This window comes from Hyla sarda, chromosome 8, assembly GCF_029499605.1.
Source record: "Hyla sarda isolate aHylSar1 chromosome 8, aHylSar1.hap1, whole genome shotgun sequence".
Classification (NCBI taxonomy): domain Eukaryota; kingdom Metazoa; phylum Chordata; class Amphibia; order Anura; family Hylidae; genus Hyla; species Hyla sarda.
The window spans coordinates 97,330,147-97,349,488 of NC_079196.1; the positions used below are offsets into that span (position 1 = coordinate 97,330,147).

Sequence of the window (19,342 nt, forward strand, 5' to 3'; positions counted from 1 at the left end):
TAAACCTGCATCATTTTGGACTCTGGTATTTGCTGAATCCGGGTGACCTGACAATCGATGGTGGTGCCGCTGGTGATTCTGGCCTTCTTGGAATCTGTTGGGCCTATGTGTTAGCTCACACATCACTTGGGTATCCATGGTAACTACCACAACATGGTCATCTGCAGTTTACATCTAGCCCGTGGCATTGAATGGCATTTTAAAAGTGCTAAGGGTCCTGGTGCAATAATCCTCCCATGAGGATCAGCCTCAACGGCTTTGTAGATTGCACTCATGTCAGCAACTCCATATACATTTTTTTTTCTTCATGCTTCTTTCTTCATCCTTTTTTCTTTCTGTCATTCAGACTTTCATTCATTCGATCTCTCTCACTCACTTGCTTTAACTCATTTGTTCTCACTCACTCACTCACTCAATCACTCACTCACTCATTCACTCTCACTCACTCTCACTCTCTCACTCACTCGCTCACTAAGTCAGTCTCTCTCTCTCTCTCTCTTTTTCTTTTTATATATATTTTTTCCGTCTTCTTCTTCTTCAGACCCTGTCATAGCACTAATGCCTTTCCAATACCACCAGCAGATGGAGACACTCCATTGCAACATTGGTTGTGAGCAGCAGTTTCTAAAAACAAATGCCTCATGGCGGATTTCCCATCCATCAATGGATGGTAAATTTTGTTTTTATCATTCACTGACCACAGAAACCAATGCATGGTCAAGCAACAGCAATGACACACCCTTGTGTATAGGCATGAGACCCTCATGTCATTTAACAGGATTCAGCACCACCCACAAGACAGCTACCTGTCATGTCATGTCAAACCTGCACAGGTGTGCTAGATTATTATTATTTAGTTTTATTTTATTTTTTTACACCAATCAGTGTGCAAACATGGTCATTAAAACGCTAAATGAATAGACGTTCATAAACCAGTCAGTGCAACTCATCATTTTGGTCTCCAATTCTCAAACTCAAATTCTCACCCACGGAGGATTAAATGAGAATCTTTCTTGTTTAACACTGGAATGGGGTGGTGCACTGTTCACTACCCGAAGATACTGCCACATCGGGTCAATGCATAGGGCGACAGAAGCAAGCTTCCAAATCAGCTCCCTTTCTCAAAAATCCATTTAATTTATGGTCCCCAGATAGGGAACGTATGTATCAGTATGTGCTCACAAGTCACCCAAGTGCAAGTATTCACACAAAAAAAAACGTGCCTCAGGATGCGATCTGTCGCAAGATCCTTTCTTTTTTTACACTTGATCTAAGCCAAAAGGCCTAGAGGGGATAACCGGGAAAGGGGTGGACCCAACCATGTCCCCTTCATGAGCACTCACATTACTCATAGGAATGGAAGGAAGGCTGGCAGCCAACCAGCCTCCCATACACTTTCTGGGTGGGTGGCAGTCAGCCACCCATACATACATACAGCACAGGCTAAACCCACATCATCACTTAAAAAAAGGACAGGCGACCATTGCACTCTGATGGAGCATTTAGCAATGCAATCCATAGCCTGGCTTTTGCCTGAACCCCCATCACTCCTCCTCTTGCATATAAGACAATATTTCAGATCTGCATATGAAAACAACACGCCTACCTTTGTTGCACATAGCTGCCTGCCTGTCTCTAGTTACCCCACTGGCTGTAGCTGCGTCCCTTCCGACATGGAATAACACCAACTGTAACGATAAACTGAAAATTAACAGTATAAACCTGCATCATTTTGGACTCTGGTATTTGCTGAATCCGGGTGACCTGACAATCGATGGTGGTGCCGCTGGTGATTCTGGCCTTCTTGGAATCTGTTGGGCCTATGTGTTAGCTCACACATCACTTGGGTATCCATGGTAACTACCACAACATGGTCATCTGCAGTTTACATCTAGCCCGTGGCATTGAATGGCATTTTAAAAGTGCTAAGGGTCCTGGTGCAATAATCCTCCCATGAGGATCAGCCTCAACGGCTTTGTAGATTGCACTCATGTCAGCAACTCCATATACATTTTTTTTTCTTCATGCTTCTTTCTTCATCCTTTTTTCTTTCTGTCATTCAGACTTTCATTCATTCGATCTCTCTCACTCACTTGCTTTAACTCATTTGTTCTCACTCACTCACTCACTCAATCACTCACTCACTCATTCACTCTCACTCACTCTCACTCTCTCACTCACTCGCTCACTAAGTCAGTCTCTCTCTCTCTCTCTCTTTTTCTTTTTATATATATTTTTTTTCCGTCTTCTTCTTCTTCTTCAGACCCTGTCATAGCACTAATGCCTTTCCAATACCACCAGCAGATGGAGACACTCCATTGCAACATTGGTTGTGAGCAGCAGTTTCTAAAAACAAATGCCTCATGGCGGATTTCCCATCCATCAATGGATGGTAAATTTTGTTTTTATCATTCACTGACCACAGAAACCAATGCATGGTCAAGCAACAGCAATGACACACCCTTGTGTATAGGCATGAGACCCTCATGTCATTTAACAGGATTCAGCACCACCCACAAGACAGCTACCTGTCATGTCATGTCAAACCTGCACAGGTGTGCTAGATTATTATTATTTAGTTTTATTTTATTTTTTTACACCAATCAGTGTGCAAACATGGTCATTAAAACGCTAAATGAATAGACGTTCATAAACCAGTCAGTGCAACTCATCATTTTGGTCTCCAATTCTCAAACTCAAATTCTCACCCACGGAGGATTAAATGAGAATCTTTCTTGTTTAACACTGGAATGGGGTGGTGCACTGTTCACTACCCGAAGATACTGCCACATCGGGTCAATGCATAGGGCGACAGAAGCAAGCTTCCAAATCAGCTCCCTTTCTCAAAAATCCATTTAATTTATGGTCCCCAGATAGGGAACGTATGTATCAGTATGTGCTCACAAGTCACCCAAGTGCAAGTATTCACACAAAAAAAAAACGTGCCTCAGGATGCGATCTGTCGCAAGATCCTTTCTTTTTTTACACTTGATCTAAGCCAAAAGGCCTAGAGGGGATAACCGGGAAAGGGGTGGACCCAACCATGTCCCCTTCATGAGCACTCACATTACTCATAGGAATGGAAGGAAGGCTGGCAGCCAACCAGCCTCCCATACACTTTCTGGGTGGGTGGCAGTCAGCCACCCATACATACATACATACATACAGCACAGGCTAAACCCACATCATCACTTAAAAAAAGGACAGGCGACCATTGCACTCTGATGGAGCATTTAGCAATGCAATCCATAGCCTGGCTTTTGCCTGAACCCCCATCACTCCTCCTCTTGCATATAAGACAATATTTCAGATCTGCATATGAAAACAACACGCCTACCTTTGTTGCACATAGCTGCCTGCCTGTCTCTAGTTACCCCACTGGCTGTAGCTGCGTCCCTTCCGACATGGAATAACACCAACTGTAACGATAAACTGAAAATTAACAGTATAAACCTGCATCATTTTGGACTCTGGTATTTGCTGAATCCGGGTGACCTGACAATCGATGGTGGTGCCGCTGGTGATTCTGGCCTTCTTGGAATCTGTTGGGCCTATGTGTTAGCTGACACATCACTTGGGTATCCATGGTAACTACCACAACATGGTCATCTGCAGTTTACATCTAGCCCGTGGCATTGAATGGCATTTTAAAAGTGCTAAGGGTCCTGGTGCAATAATCCTCCCATGAGGATCAGCCTCAACGGCTTTGTAGATTGCACTCATGTCAGCAACTCCATATACATTTTTTTTTCTTCATGCTTCTTTCTTCATCCTTTTTTCTTTCTGTCATTCAGACTTTCATTCATTCGATCTCTCTCACTCACTTGCTTTAACTCATTTGTTCTCACTCACTCACTCACTCAATCACTCACTCACTCATTCACTCTCACTCACTCTCACTCTCTCACTCACTCGCTCACTAAGTCAGTCTCTCTCTCTCTCTCTCTTTTTCTTTTTATATATATTTTTTCCGTCTTCTTCTTCTTCTTCTTCAGACCCTGTCATAGCACTAATGCCTTTCCAATACCACCAGCAGATGGAGACACTCCATTGCAACATTGGTTGTGAGCAGCAGTTTCTAAAAACAAATGCCTCATGGCGGATTTCCCATCCATCAATGGATGGTAAATTTTGTTTTTATCATTCACTGACCACAGAAACCAATGCATGGTCAAGCAACAGCAATGACACACCCTTGTGTATAGGCATGAGACCCTCATGTCATTTAACAGGATTCAGCACCACCCACAAGACAGCTACCTGTCATGTCATGTCAAACCTGCACAGGTGTGCTAGATTATTATTATTTAGTTTTATTTTATTTTTTTACACCAATCAGTGTGCAAACATGGTCATTAAAACGCTAAATGAATAGACGTTCATAAACCAGTCAGTGCAACTCATCATTTTGGTCTCCAATTCTCAAACTCAAATTCTCACCCACGGAGGATTAAATGAGAATCTTTCTTGTTTAACACTGGAATGGGGTGGTGCACTGTTCACTACCCGAAGATACTGCCACATCGGGTCAATGCATAGGGCGACAGAAGCAAGCTTCCAAATCAGCTCCCTTTCTCAAAAATCCATTTAATTTATGGTCCCCAGATAGGGAACGTATGTATCAGTATGTGCTCACAAGTCACCCAAGTGCAAGTATTCACACAAAAAAAAACGTGCCTCAGGATGCGATCTGTCGCAAGATCCTTTCTTTTTTTACACTTGATCTAAGCCAAAAGGCCTAGAGGGGATAACCGGGAAAGGGGTGGACCCAACCATGTCCCCTTCATGAGCACTCACATTACTCATAGGAATGGAAGGAAGGCTGGCAGCCAACCAGCCTCCCATACACTTTCTGGGTGGGTGGCAGTCAGCCACCCATACATACATACAGCACAGGCTAAACCCACATCATCACTTAAAAAAAGGACAGGCGACCATTGCACTCTGATGGAGCATTTAGCAATGCAATCCATAGCCTGGCTTTTGCCTGAACCCCCATCACTCCTCCTCTTGCATATAAGACAATATTTCAGATCTGCATATGAAAACAACACGCCTACCTTTGTTGCACATAGCTGCCTGCCTGTCTCTAGTTACCCCACTGGCTGTAGCTGCGTCCCTTCCGACATGGAATAACACCAACTGTAACGATAAACTGAAAATTAACAGTATAAACCTGCATCATTTTGGACTCTGGTATTTGCTGAATCCGGGTGACCTGACAATCGATGGTGGTGCCGCTGGTGATTCTGGCCTTCTTGGAATCTGTTGGGCCTATGTGTTAGCTCACACATCACTTGGGTATCCATGGTAACTACCACAACATGGTCATCTGCAGTTTACATCTAGCCCGTGGCATTGAATGGCATTTTAAAAGTGCTAAGGGTCCTGGTGCAATAATCCTCCCATGAGGATCAGCCTCAACGGCTTTGTAGATTGCACTCATGTCAGCAACTCCATATACATTTTTTTTTCTTCATGCTTCTTTCTTCATCCTTTTTTCTTTCTGTCATTCAGACTTTCATTCATTCGATCTCTCTCACTCACTTGCTTTAACTCATTTGTTCTCACTCACTCACTCACTCACTCAATCACTCACTCACTCATTCACTCTCACTCACTCTCACTCTCTCACTCACTCGCTCACTAAGTCAGTCTCTCTCTCTCTCTCTCTTTTTCTTTTTATATATATTTTTTCCGTCTTCTTCTTCTTCTTCTTCAGACCCTGTCATAGCACTAATGCCTTTCCAATACCACCAGCAGATGGAGACACTCCATTGCAACATTGGTTGTGAGCAGCAGTTTCTAAAAACAAATGCCTCATGGCGGATTTCCCATCCATCAATGGATGGTAAATTTTGTTTTTATCATTCACTGACCACAGAAACCAATGCATGGTCAAGCAACAGCAATGACACACCCTTGTGTATAGGCATGAGACCCTCATGTCATTTAACAGGATTCAGCACCACCCACAAGACAGCTACCTGTCATGTCATGTCAAACCTGCACAGGTGTGCTAGATTATTATTATTTAGTTTTATTTTATTTTTTTACACCAATCAGTGTGCAAACATGGTCATTAAAACGCTAAATGAATAGACGTTCATAAACCAGTCAGTGCAACTCATCATTTTGGTCTCCAATTCTCAAACTCAAATTCTCACCCACGGAGGATTAAATGAGAATCTTTCTTGTTTAACACTGGAATGGGGTGGTGCACTGTTCACTACCCGAAGATACTGCCACATCGGGTCAATGCATAGGGCGACAGAAGCAAGCTTCCAAATCAGCTCCCTTTCTCAAAAATCCATTTAATTTATGGTCCCCAGATAGGGAACGTATGTATCAGTATGTGCTCACAAGTCACCCAAGTGCAAGTATTCACACAAAAAAAAAACGTGCCTCAGGATGCGATCTGTCGCAAGATCCTTTCTTTTTTTACACTTGATCTAAGCCAAAAGGCCTAGAGGGGATAACCGGGAAAGGGGTGGACCCAACCATGTCCCCTTCATGAGCACTCACATTACTCATAGGAATGGAAGGAAGGCTGGCAGCCAACCAGCCTCCCATACACTTTCTGGGTGGGTGGCAGTCAGCCACCCATACATACATACAGCACAGGCTAAACCCACATCATCACTTAAAAAAAGGACAGGCGACCATTGCACTCTGATGGAGCATTTAGCAATGCAATCCATAGCCTGGCTTTTGCCTGAACCCCCATCACTCCTCCTCTTGCATATAAGACAATATTTCAGATCTGCATATGAAAACAACACGCCTACCTTTGTTGCACATAGCTGCCTGCCTGTCTCTAGTTACCCCACTGGCTGTAGCTGCGTCCCTTCCGACATGGAATAACACCAACTGTAACGATAAACTGAAAATTAACAGTATAAACCTGCATCATTTTGGACTCTGGTATTTGCTGAATCCGGGTGACCTGACAATCGATGGTGGTGCCGCTGGTGATTCTGGCCTTCTTGGAATCTGTTGGGCCTATGTGTTAGCTCACACATCACTTGGGTATCCATGGTAACTACCACAACATGGTCATCTGCAGTTTACATCTAGCCCGTGGCATTGAATGGCATTTTAAAAGTGCTAAGGGTCCTGGTGCAATAATCCTCCCATGAGGATCAGCCTCAACGGCTTTGTAGATTGCACTCATGTCAGCAACTCCATATACATTTTTTTTTCTTCATGCTTCTTTCTTCATCCTTTTTTCTTTCTGTCATTCAGACTTTCATTCATTCGATCTCTCTCACTCACTTGCTTTAACTCATTTGTTCTCACTCACTCACTCAATCACTCACTCACTCATTCACTCTCACTCACTCGCTCACTAAGTCAGTCTCTCTCTCTCTCTCTCTTTTTCTTTTTATATATATTTTTTTCCGTCTTCTTCTTCTTCAGACCCTGTCATAGCACTAATGCCTTTCCAATACCACCAGCAGATGGAGACACTCCATTGCAACATTGGTTGTGAGCAGCAGTTTCTAAAAACAAATGCCTCATGGCGGATTTCCCATCCATCAATGGATGGTAAATTTTGTTTTTATCATTCACTGACCACAGAAACCAATGCATGGTCAAGCAACAGCAATGACACACCCTTGTGTATAGGCATGAGACCCTCATGTCATTTAACAGGATTCAGCACCACCCACAAGACAGCTACCTGTCATGTCATGTCAAACCTGCACAGGTGTGCTAGATTATTATTATTTAGTTTTATTTTATTTTTTTACACCAATCAGTGTGCAAACATGGTCATTAAAACGCTAAATGAATAGACGTTCATAAACCAGTCAGTGCAACTCATCATTTTGGTCTCCAATTCTCAAACTCAAATTCTCACCCACGGAGGATTAAATGAGAATCTTTCTTGTTTAACACTGGAATGGGGTGGTGCACTGTTCACTACCCGAAGATACTGCCACATCGGGTCAATGCATAGGGCGACAGAAGCAAGCTTCCAAATCAGCTCCCTTTCTCAAAAATCCATTTAATTTATGGTCCCCAGATAGGGAACGTATGTATCAGTATGTGCTCACAAGTCACCCAAGTGCAAGTATTCACACAAAAAAAAAACGTGCCTCAGGATGCGATCTGTCGCAAGATCCTTTCTTTTTTTACACTTGATCTAAGCCAAAAGGCCTAGAGGGGATAACCGGGAAAGGGGTGGACCCAACCATGTCCCCTTCATGAGCACTCACATTACTCATAGGAATGGAAGGAAGGCTGGCAGCCAACCAGCCTCCCATACACTTTCTGGGTGGGTGGCAGTCAGCCACCCATACATACATACAGCACAGGCTAAACCCACATCATCACTTAAAAAAAGGACAGGCGACCATTGCACTCTAGTGGAGCATTTAGCAATGCAATCCATAGCCTGGCTTTTGCCTGAACCCCCATCACTCCTCCTCTTGCATATAAGACAATATTTCAGATCTGCATATGAAAACAACACGCCTACCTTTGTTGCACATAGCTGCCTGCCTGTCTCTAGTTACCCCACTGGCTGTAGCTGCGGCCCTTCCGACATGGAATAACACCAACTGTAACGATAAACTGAAAATTAACAGTATAAACCTGCATCATTTTGGACTCTGGTATTTGCTGAATCCGGGTGACCTGACAATCGATGGTGGTGCCGCTGGTGATTCTGGCCTTCTTGGAATCTGTTGGGCCTATGTGTTAGCTCACACATCACTTGGGTATCCATGGTAACTACCACAACATGGTCATCTGCAGTTTACATCTAGCCCGTGGCATTGAATGGCATTTTAAAAGTGCTAAGGGTCCTGGTGCAATAATCCTCCCATGAGGATCAGCCTCAACGGCTTTGTAGATTGCACTCATGTCAGCAACTCCATATACATTTTTTTTTCTTCATGCTTCTTTCTTCATCCTTTTTTCTTTCTGTCATTCAGACTTTCATTCATTCGATCTCTCTCACTCACTTGCTTTAACTCATTTGTTCTCACTCACTCACTCACTCAATCACTCACTCTCACTCTCTCACTCACTCGCTCACTAAGTCAGTCTCTCTCTCTCTCTTTTTCTTTTTATATATATTTTTTCCGTCTTCTTCTTCTTCTTCAGACCCTGTCATAGCACTAATGCCTTTCCAATACCACCAGCAGATGGAGACACTCCATTGCAACATTGGTTGTGAGCAGCAGTTTCTAAAAACAAATGCCTCATGGCGGATTTCCCATCCATCAATGGATGGTAAATTTAGTTTTTATCATTCACTGACCACAGAAACCAATGCATGGTCAAGCAACAGCAATGACACACCCTTGTGTATAGGCATGAGACCCTCATGTCATTTAACAGGATTCAGCACCACCCACAAGACAGCTACCTGTCATGTCATGTCAAACCTGCACAGGTGTGCTAGATTATTATTATTTAGTTTTATTTTATTTTTTTACACCAATCAGTGTGCAAACATGGTCATTAAAACGCTAAATGAATAGACGTTCATAAACCAGTCAGTGCAACTCATCATTTTGGTCTCCAATTCTCAAACTCAAATTCTCACCCACGGAGGATTAAATGAGAATCTTTCTTGTTTAACACTGGAATGGGGTGGTGCACTGTTCACTACCCGAAGATACTGCCACATCGGGTCAATGCATAGGGCGACAGAAGCAAGCTTCCAAATCAGCTCCCTTTCTCAAAAATCCATTTAATTTATGGTCCCCAGATAGGGAACGTATGTATCAGTATGTGCTCACAAGTCACCCAAGTGCAAGTATTCACACAAAAAAAAAAAACGTGCCTCAGGATGCGATCTGTCGCAAGATCCTTTCTTTTTTTACACTTGATCTAAGCCAAAAGGCCTAGAGGGGATAACCGGGAAAGGGGTGGACCCAACCATGTCCCCTTCATGAGCACTCACATTACTCATAGGAATGGAAGGAAGGCTGGCAGCCAACCAGCCTCCCATACACTTTCTGGGTGGGTGGCAGTCAGCCACCCATACATACATACAGCACAGGCTAAACCCACATCATCACTTAAAAAAAGGACAGGCGACCATTGCACTCTGATGGAGCATTTAGCAATGCAATCCATAGCCTGGCTTTTGCCTGAACCCCCATCACTCCTCCTCTTGCATATAAGACAATATTTCAGATCTGCATATGAAAACAACACGCCTACCTTTGTTGCACATAGCTGCCTGCCTGTCTCTAGTTACCCCACTGGCTGTAGCTGCGTCCCTTCCGACATGGAATAACACCAACTGTAACGATAAACTGAATATTAACAGTATAAACCTGCATCATTTTGGACTCTGGTATTTGCTGAATCCGGGTGACCTGACAATCGATGGTGGTGCCGCTGGTGATTCTGGCCTTCTTGGAATCTGTTGGGCCTATGTGTTAGCTCACACATCACTTGGGTATCCATGGTAACTACCACAACATGGTCATCTGCAGTTTACATCTAGCCCGTGGCATTGAATGGCATTTTAAAAGTGCTAAGGGTCCTGGTGCAATAATCCTCCCATGAGGATCAGCCTCAACGGCTTTGTAGATTGCACTCATGTCAGCAACTCCATATACATTTTTTTTTCTTCATGCTTCTTTCTTCATCCTTTTTTCTTTCTGTCATTCAGACTTTCATTCATTCGATCTCTCTCACTCACTTGCTTTAACTCATTTGTTCTCAATCACTCACTCACTCACTCACTCACTCATTCACTCTCACTCACTCTCACTCTCTCACTCACTCGCTCACTAAGTCAGTCTCTCTCTCTCTCTCTCTTTTTCTTTTTATATATATTTTTTTCCGTCTTCTTCTTCTTCTTCTTCAGACCCTGTCATAGCACTAATGCCTTTCCAATATCACCAGCAGATGGAGACACTCCATTGCAACATTGGTTGTGAGCAGCAGTTTCTAAAAACAAATGCCTCATGGCGGATTTCCCATCCATCAATGGATGGTAAATTTTGTTTTTATCATTCACTGACCACAGAAACCAATGCATGGTCAAGCAACAGCAATGACACACCCTTGTGTATAGGCATGAGACCCTCATGTCATTTAACAGGATTCAGCACCACCCACAAGACAGCTACCTGTCATGTCATGTCAAACCTGCACAGGTGTGCTAGATTATTATTATTTAGTTTTATTTTATTTTTTTACACCAATCAGTGTGCAAACATGGTCATTAAAACGCTAAATGAATAGACGTTCATAAACCAGTCAGTGCAACTCATCATTTTGGTCTCCAATTTTCAAACTCAAATTCTCACCCACGGAGGATTAAATGAGAATCTTTCTTGTTTAACACTGGAATGGGGTGGTGCACTGTTCACTACCCGAAGATACTGCCACATCGGGTCAATGCATAGGGCGACAGAAGCAAGCTTCCAAATCAGCTCCCTTTCTCAAAAATCCATTTAATTTATGGTCCCCAGATAGGGAACGTATATGTATCAGTATGTGCTCACAAAACACCCAAGTGCAAGTATTCACACAAAAAAAAACGTGCCTCAGGATGCGATCTGTCGCAAGATCCTTTCTTTTTTTACACTTGATCTAAGCCAAAAGGCCTAGAGGGGATAACCGGGAAAGGGGTGGACCCAACCATGTCCCCTTCATGAGCACTCACATTACTCATAGGAATGGAAGGAAGGCTGGCAGCCAACCAGCCTCCCATGCACTTTCTGGGTGGGTGGCAGTCAGCCACCCATACATACATACAGCACAGGCTAAACCCACATCATCACTTAAAAAAAGGACAGGCGACCATTGCACTCTGATGGAGCATTTAGCAATGCAATCCATAGCCTGGCTTTTGCCTGAACCCCCATCACTCCTCCTCTTGCATATAAGACAATATTTCAGATCTGCATATGAAAACAACACGCCTACCTTTGTTGCACATAGCTGCCTGCCTGTCTCTAGTTACCCCACTGGCTGTAGCTGCGTCCCTTCCGACATGGAATAACACCAACTGTAACGATAAACTGAAAATTAACAGTATAAACCTGCATCATTTTGGACTCTGGTATTTGCTGAATCCGGGTGACCTGACAATCGATGGTGGTGCCGCTGGTGATTCTGGCCTTCTTGGAATCTGTTGGGCCTATGTGTTAGCTCACACATCACTTGGGTATCCATGGTAACTACCACAACATGGTCATCTGCAGTTTACATCTAGCCCGTGGCATTGAATGGCATTTTAAAAGTGCTAAGGGTCCTGGTGCAATAATCCTCCCATGAGGATCAGCCTCAACGGCTTTGTAGATTGCACTCATGTCAGCAACTCCATATACATTTTTTTTTCTTCATGCTTCTTTCTTCATCCTTTTTTCTTTCTGTCATTCAGACTTTCATTCATTCGATCTCTCTCACTCACTTGCTTTAACTCATTTGTTCTCACTCACTTACTCACTCACTCAATCACTCACTCACTCATTCACTCTCACTAAGTCAGTCTCTCTCTCTCTCTCTCTCTCTCTTTTTCTTTTTATATATATTTTTTTCCGTCTTCTTCTTCTTCTTCTTCTTCAGACCCTGTCATAGCACTAATGCCTTTCCAATACCACCAGCAGATGGAGACACTCCATTGCAACATTGGTTGTGAGCAGCAGTTTCTAAAAACAAATGCCTCATGGCGGATTTCCCATCCATCAATGGATGGTAAATTTTGTTTTTATCATTCACTGACCACAGAAACCAATGCATGGTCAAGCAACAGCAATGACACACCCTTGTGTATAGGCATGAGACCCTCATGTCATTTAACAGGATTCAGCACCACCCACAAGACAGCTACCTGTCATGTCATGTCAAACCTGCACAGGTGTGCTAGATTATTATTATTTAGTTTTATTTTATTTTTTTACACCAATCAGTGTGCAAACATGGTCATTAAAACGCTAAATGAATAGACGTTCATAAACCAGTCAGTGCAACTCATCATTTTGGTCTCCAATTCTCAAACTCAAATTCTCACCCACGGAGGATTAAATGAGAATCTTTCTTGTTTAACACTGGAATGGGGTGGTGCACTGTTCACTACCCGAAGATACTGCCACATCGGGTCAATGCATGGAGCGACAGAAGCAAGCTTCCAAATCAGCTCCCTTTCTCAAAAATCCATTTAATTTATGGTCCCCAGATAGGGAACGTATGTATCAGTATGTGCTCACAAGTCACCCAAGTGCAAGTATTCACACAAAAAAAAACGTGCCTCAGGATGCGATCTGTCGCAAGATCCTTTCTTTTTTTACACTTGATCTAAGCCAAAAGGCCTAGAGGGGATAACCGGGAAAGGGGTGGACCCAACCATGTCCCCTTCATGAGCACTCACATTACTCATAGGAATGGAAGGAAGGCTGGCAGCCAACCAGCCTCCCATACACTTTCTGGGTGGGTGGCAGTCAGCCACCCATACATACATACAGCACAGGCTAAACCCACATCATCACTTAAAAAAAGGACAGGCGACCATTGCACTCTGATGGAGCATTTAGCAATGCAATCCATAGCCTGGCTTTTGCCTGAACCCCCATCACTCCTCCTCTTGCATATAAGACAATATTTCAGATCTGCATATGAAAACAACACGCCTACCTTTGTTGCACATAGCTGCCTGCCTGTCTCTAGTTACCCCACTGGCTGTAGCTGCGTCCCTTCCGACATGGAATAACACCAACTGTAACGATAAACTGAAAATTAACAGTATAAACCTGCATCATTTTGGACTCTGGTATTTGCTGAATCCGGGTGACCTGACAATCGATGGTGGTGCCGCTGGTGATTCTGGCCTTCTTGGAATCTGTTGGGCCTATGTGTTAGCTCACACATCACTTGGGTATCCATGGTAACTACCACAACATGGTCTTCTGCAGTTTACATCTAGCCCGTGGCATTGAATGGCATTTTAAAAGTGCTAAGGGTCCTGGTGCAATAATCCTCCCATGAGGATCAGCCTCAACGGCTTTGTAGATTGCACTCATGTCAGCAACTCCATATACATTTTTTTTTCTTCATGCTTCTTTCTTCATCCTTTTTTCTTTCTGTCATTCAGACTTTCATTCATTCGATCTCTCTCACTCACTTGCTTTAACTCATTTGTTCTCACTCACTCACTCACTCAATCACTCACTCACTCATTCACTCTCACTCACTCTCACTCTCTCACTCACTCGCTCACTAAGTCAGTCTCTCTCTCTCTCTCTCTTTTTCTTTTTATATATATTTTTTTCCGTCTTCTTCTTCTTCTTCTTCTTCTTCTTCAGACCCTGTCATAGCACTAATGCCTTTCCAATACCACCAGCAGATGGAGACACTCCATTGCAACATTGGTTGTGAGCAGCAGTTTCTAAAAACAAATGCCTCATGGCGGATTTCCCATCCATCAATGGATGGTAAATTTTGTTTTTATCATTCACTGACCACAGAAACCAATGCATGGTCAAGCAACAGCAATGACACACCCTTGTGTATAGGCATGAGACCCTCATGTCATTTAACAGGATTCAGCACCACCCACAAGACAGCTACCTGTCATGTCATGTCAAACCTGCACAGGTGTGCTAGATTATTATTATTTAGTTTTATTTTATTTTTTTACACCAATCAGTGTGCAAACATGGTCATTAAAACGCTAAATGAATAGACGTTCATAAACCAGTCAGTGCAACTCATCATTTTGGTCTCCAATTCTCAAACTCAAATTCTCACCCACGGAGGATTAAATGAGAATCTTTCTTGTTTAACACTGGAATGGGGTGGTGCACTGTTCACTACCCGAAGATACTGCCACATCGGGTCAATGCATAGGGCGACAGAAGCAAGCTTCCAAATCAGCTCCCTTTCTCAAAAATCCATTTAATTTATGGTCCCCAGATAGGGAACGTATGTATCAGTATGTGCTCACAAGTCACCCAAGTGCAAGTATTCACACAAAAAAAAACGTGCCTCAGGATGCGATCTGTCGCAAGATCCTTTCTTTTTTTACACTTGATCTAAGCCAAAAGGCCTAGAGGGGATAACCGGGAAAGGGGTGGACCCAACCATGTCCCCTTCATGAGCACTCACATTACTCATAGGAATGGAAGGAAGGCTGGCAGCCAACCAGCCTCCCATACACTTTCTGGGTGGGTGGCAGTCAGCCACCCATACATACATACAGCACAGGCTAAACCCACATCATCACTTAAAAAAAGGACAGGCGACCATTGCACTCTGATGGAGCATTTAGCAATGCAATCCATAGCCTGGCTTTTGCCTGAACCCCCATCACTCCTCCTCTTGCATATAAGACAATATTTCAGATCTGCATATGAAAACAACACGCCTACCTTTGTTGCACATAGCTGCCTGCCTGTCTCTAGTTACCCCACTGGCTGTAGCTGCGTCCCTTCCGACATGGAATAACACCAACTGTAACGATAAACTGAAAATTAACAGTATAAACCTGCATCATTTTGGACTCTGGTATTTGCTGAATCCGGGTGACCTGACAATCGATGGTGGTGCCGCTGGTGATTCTGGCCTTCTTGGAATCTGTTGGGCCTATGTGTTAGCTCACACATCACTTGGGTATCCATGGTAACTACCACAACATGGTCATCTGCAGTTTACATCTAGCCCGTGGCATTGAATGGCATTTTAAAAGTGCTAAGGGTCCTGGTGCAATAATCCTCCCATGAGGATCAGCCTCAACGGCTTTGTAGATTGCACTCATGTCAGCAACTCCATATACATTTTTTTTTCTTCATGCTTCTTTCTTCATCCTTTTTTCTTTCTGTCATTCAGACTTTCATTCATTCGATCTCTCTCACTCACTTGCTTTAACTCATTTGTTCTCACTCACTCACTCACTCAATCACTCACTCTCACTCTCTCACTCACTCGCTCACTAAGTCAGTCTCTCTCTCTCTCTTTTTCTTTTTATATATATTTTTTCCGTCTTCTTCTTCTTCTTCAGACCCTGTCATAGCACTAATGCCTTTCCAATACCACCAGCAGATGGAGACACTCCATTGCAACATTGGTTGTGAGCAGCAGTTTCTAAAAACAAATGCCTCATGGCGGATTTCCCATCCATCAATGGATGGTAAATTTAGTTTTTATCATTCACTGACCACAGAAACCAATGCATGGTCAAGCAACAGCAATGACACACCCTTGTGTATAGGCATGAGACCCTCATGTCATTTAACAGGATTCAGCACCACCCACAAGACAGCTACCTGTCATGTCATGTCAAACCTGCACAGGTGTGCTAGATTATTATTATTTAGTTTTATTTTATTTTTTTACACCAATCAGTGTGCAAACATGGTCATTAAAACGCTAAATGAATAGACGTTCATAAACCAGTCAGTGCAACTCATCATTTTGGTCTCCAATTCTCAAACTCAAATTCTCACCCACGGAGGATTAAATGAGAATCTTTCTTGTTTAACACTGGAATGGGGTGGTGCACTGTTCACTACCCGAAGATACTGCCACATCGGGTCAATGCATAGGGCGACAGAAGCAAGCTTCCAAATCAGCTCCCTTTCTCAAAAATCCATTTAATTTATGGTCCCCAGATAGGGAACGTATGTATCAGTATGTGCTCACAAGTCACCCAAGTGCAAGTATTCACACAAAAAAAAAAAACGTGCCTCAGGATGCGATCTGTCGCAAGATCCTTTCTTTTTTTACACTTGATCTAAGCCAAAAGGCCTAGAGGGGATAACCGGGAAAGGGGTGGACCCAACCATGTCCCCTTCATGAGCACTCACATTACTCATAGGAATGGAAGGAAGGCTGGCAGCCAACCAGCCTCCCATACACTTTCTGGGTGGGTGGCAGTCAGCCACCCATACATACATACAGCACAGGCTAAACCCACATCATCACTTAAAAAAAGGACAGGCGACCATTGCACTCTGATGGAGCATTTAGCAATGCAATCCATAGCCTGGCTTTTGCCTGAACCCCCATCACTCCTCCTCTTGCATATAAGACAATATTTCAGATCTGCATATGAAAACAACACGCCTACCTTTGTTGCACATAGCTGCCTGCCTGTCTCTAGTTACCCCACTGGCTGTAGCTGCGTCCCTTCCGACATGGAATAACACCAACTGTAACGATAAACTGAAAATTAACAGTATAAACCTGCATCATTTTGGACTCTGGTATTTGCTGAATCCGGGTGACCTGACAATCGATGGTGGTGCCGCTGGTGATTCTGGCCTTCTTGGAATCTGTTGGGCCTATGTGTTAGCTCACACATCACTTGGGTATCCATGGTAACTACCACAACATGGTCATCTGCAGTTTACATCTAGCCCGTGGCATTGAATGGCATTTTAAAAGTGCTAAGGGTCCTGGTGCAATAATCCTCCCATGAGGATCAGCCTCAACGGCTTTGTAGATTGCACTCATGTCAGCAACTCCATATACATTTTTTTTTCTTCATGCTTCTTTCTTCATCCTTTTTTCTTTCTGTCATTCAGACTTTCATTCATTCGATCTCTCTCACTCACTTGCTTTAACTCATTTGTTCTCAATCACTCACTCACTCACTCACTCATTCACTCTCACTCACTCTCACTCTCTCACTCACTCGCTCACTAAGTCAGTCTCTCTCTCTCTCTCTCTTTTTCTTTTTATATATATTTTTTTCCGTCTTCTTCTTCTTCTTCTTCTTCTTCAGACCCTGTCATAGCACTAATGCCTTTCCAATATCACCAGCAGATGGAGACACTCCATTGCAACATTGGTTGTGAGCAGCAGTTTCTAAAAACAAATGCCTCATGGCGGATTTCCCATCCATCAATGGATGGTAAATTTTGTTTTTATCATTCACTGACCACAGAAACCAATGCATGGTCAAGCAACAGCAATGACACACCCTTGTGTATAGGCATGAGACCCTCATGTCATTTAACAGGATTCAGCACCACCCACAAGACAGCTACCTGTCATGTCATGTCAAACCTGCACAGGTGTGCTAGATTATTATTATTTAGTTTTATTTTATTTTTTTACACCAATCAGTGTGCAAACATGGTCATTAAAACGCTAAATGAATAGACGTTCATAAACCAGTCAGTGCAACTCATCATTTTGGTCTCCAATTTTCAAACTCAAATTCTCACCCACGGAGGATTAAATGAGAATCTTTCTTGTTTAACACTGGAATGGGGTGGTGCACTGTTCACTACCCGAAGATACTGCCACATCGGGTCAATGCATAGGGCGACAGAAGCAAGCTTCCAAATCAGCTCCCTTTCTCAAAAATCCATTTAATTTATGGTCCCCAGATAGGGAACGTATATGTATCAGTATGTGCTCACAAAACACCCAAGTGCAAGTATTCACACAAAAAAAAACGTGCCTCAGGATGCGATCTGTCGCAAGATCCTTTCTTTTTTTACACTTGATCTAAGCCAAAAGGCCTAGAGGGGATAACCGGGAAAGGGGTGGACCCAACCATGTCCCCTTCATGAGCACTCACATTACTCATAGGAATGGAAGGAAGGCTGGCAGCCAACCAGCCTCCCATGCACTTTCTGGGTGGGTGGCAGTCAGCCACCCATACATACATACAGCACAGGCTAAACCCACATCATCACTTAAAAAAAGGACAGGCGACCATTGCACTCTGATGGAGCATTTAGCAATGCAATCCATAGCCTGGCTTTTGCCTGAACCCCCATCACTCCTCCTCTTGCATATAAGACAATATTTCAGATCTGCATATGAAAACAACACGCCTACCTTTGTTGCACATAGCTGCCTGCCTGTCTCTAGTTACCCCACTGGCTGTAGCTGCGTCCCTTCCGACATGGAATAACACCAACTGTAACGATAAACTGAAAATTAACAGTATAAACCTGCATCATTTTGGACTCTGGTATTTGCTGAATCCGGGTGACCTGACAATCGATGGTGGTGCCGCTGGTGATTCTGGCCTTCTTGGAATCTGTTGGGCCTATGTGTTAGCTCACACATCACTTGGGTATCCATGGTAACTACCACAACATGGTCATCTGCAGTTTACATCTAGCCCGTGGCATTGAATGGCATTTTAAAAGTGCTAAGGGTCCTGGTGCAATAATCCTCCCATGAGGATCAGCCTCAACGGCTTTGTAGATTGCACTCATGTCAGCAACTCCATATACATTTTTTTTTCTTCATGCTTCTTTCTTCATCCTTTTTTCTTTCTGTCATTCAGACTTTCATTCATTCGATCTCTCTCACTCACTTGGTTTAACTCATTTGTTCTCACTCACTTACTCACTCACTCAATCACTCACTCACTCATTCACTCTCACTCTCTCACTCACTCGCTCAC

At 43.4% G+C, this 19,342-nt stretch overlaps 11 pseudogenes; all 11 read right to left on the minus strand.

Annotated features, from left to right (window-relative positions):
- Positions 1–1,031: 1,031 nt before the first annotated feature.
- Positions 1,032–1,295, minus strand: LOC130285729 (U2 spliceosomal RNA; annotated as a pseudogene).
- Positions 1,296–2,753: 1,458 nt separating this feature from the next.
- LOC130287827 (U2 spliceosomal RNA) lies at positions 2,754–3,018 on the minus strand (annotated as a pseudogene).
- Positions 3,019–4,485: 1,467 nt separating this feature from the next.
- Positions 4,486–4,749, minus strand: LOC130285730 (U2 spliceosomal RNA; annotated as a pseudogene).
- A 1,463-nt stretch (positions 4,750–6,212) lies between these two features.
- Positions 6,213–6,477, minus strand: LOC130287828 (U2 spliceosomal RNA; annotated as a pseudogene).
- Positions 6,478–7,909: 1,432 nt separating this feature from the next.
- Positions 7,910–8,174, minus strand: LOC130287830 (U2 spliceosomal RNA; annotated as a pseudogene).
- A 1,430-nt stretch (positions 8,175–9,604) lies between these two features.
- LOC130288422 (U2 spliceosomal RNA) lies at positions 9,605–9,871 on the minus strand (annotated as a pseudogene).
- Positions 9,872–11,327: 1,456 nt separating this feature from the next.
- On the minus strand, positions 11,328–11,593 carry LOC130288221 (U2 spliceosomal RNA; annotated as a pseudogene).
- Positions 11,594–13,036: 1,443 nt separating this feature from the next.
- Positions 13,037–13,300, minus strand: LOC130285669 (U2 spliceosomal RNA; annotated as a pseudogene).
- Positions 13,301–14,769: 1,469 nt separating this feature from the next.
- Positions 14,770–15,033, minus strand: LOC130285731 (U2 spliceosomal RNA; annotated as a pseudogene).
- Positions 15,034–16,463: 1,430 nt separating this feature from the next.
- On the minus strand, positions 16,464–16,730 carry LOC130288423 (U2 spliceosomal RNA; annotated as a pseudogene).
- Positions 16,731–18,188: 1,458 nt separating this feature from the next.
- Positions 18,189–18,454, minus strand: LOC130288222 (U2 spliceosomal RNA; annotated as a pseudogene).
- Positions 18,455–19,342: the final 888 nt, after the last annotated feature.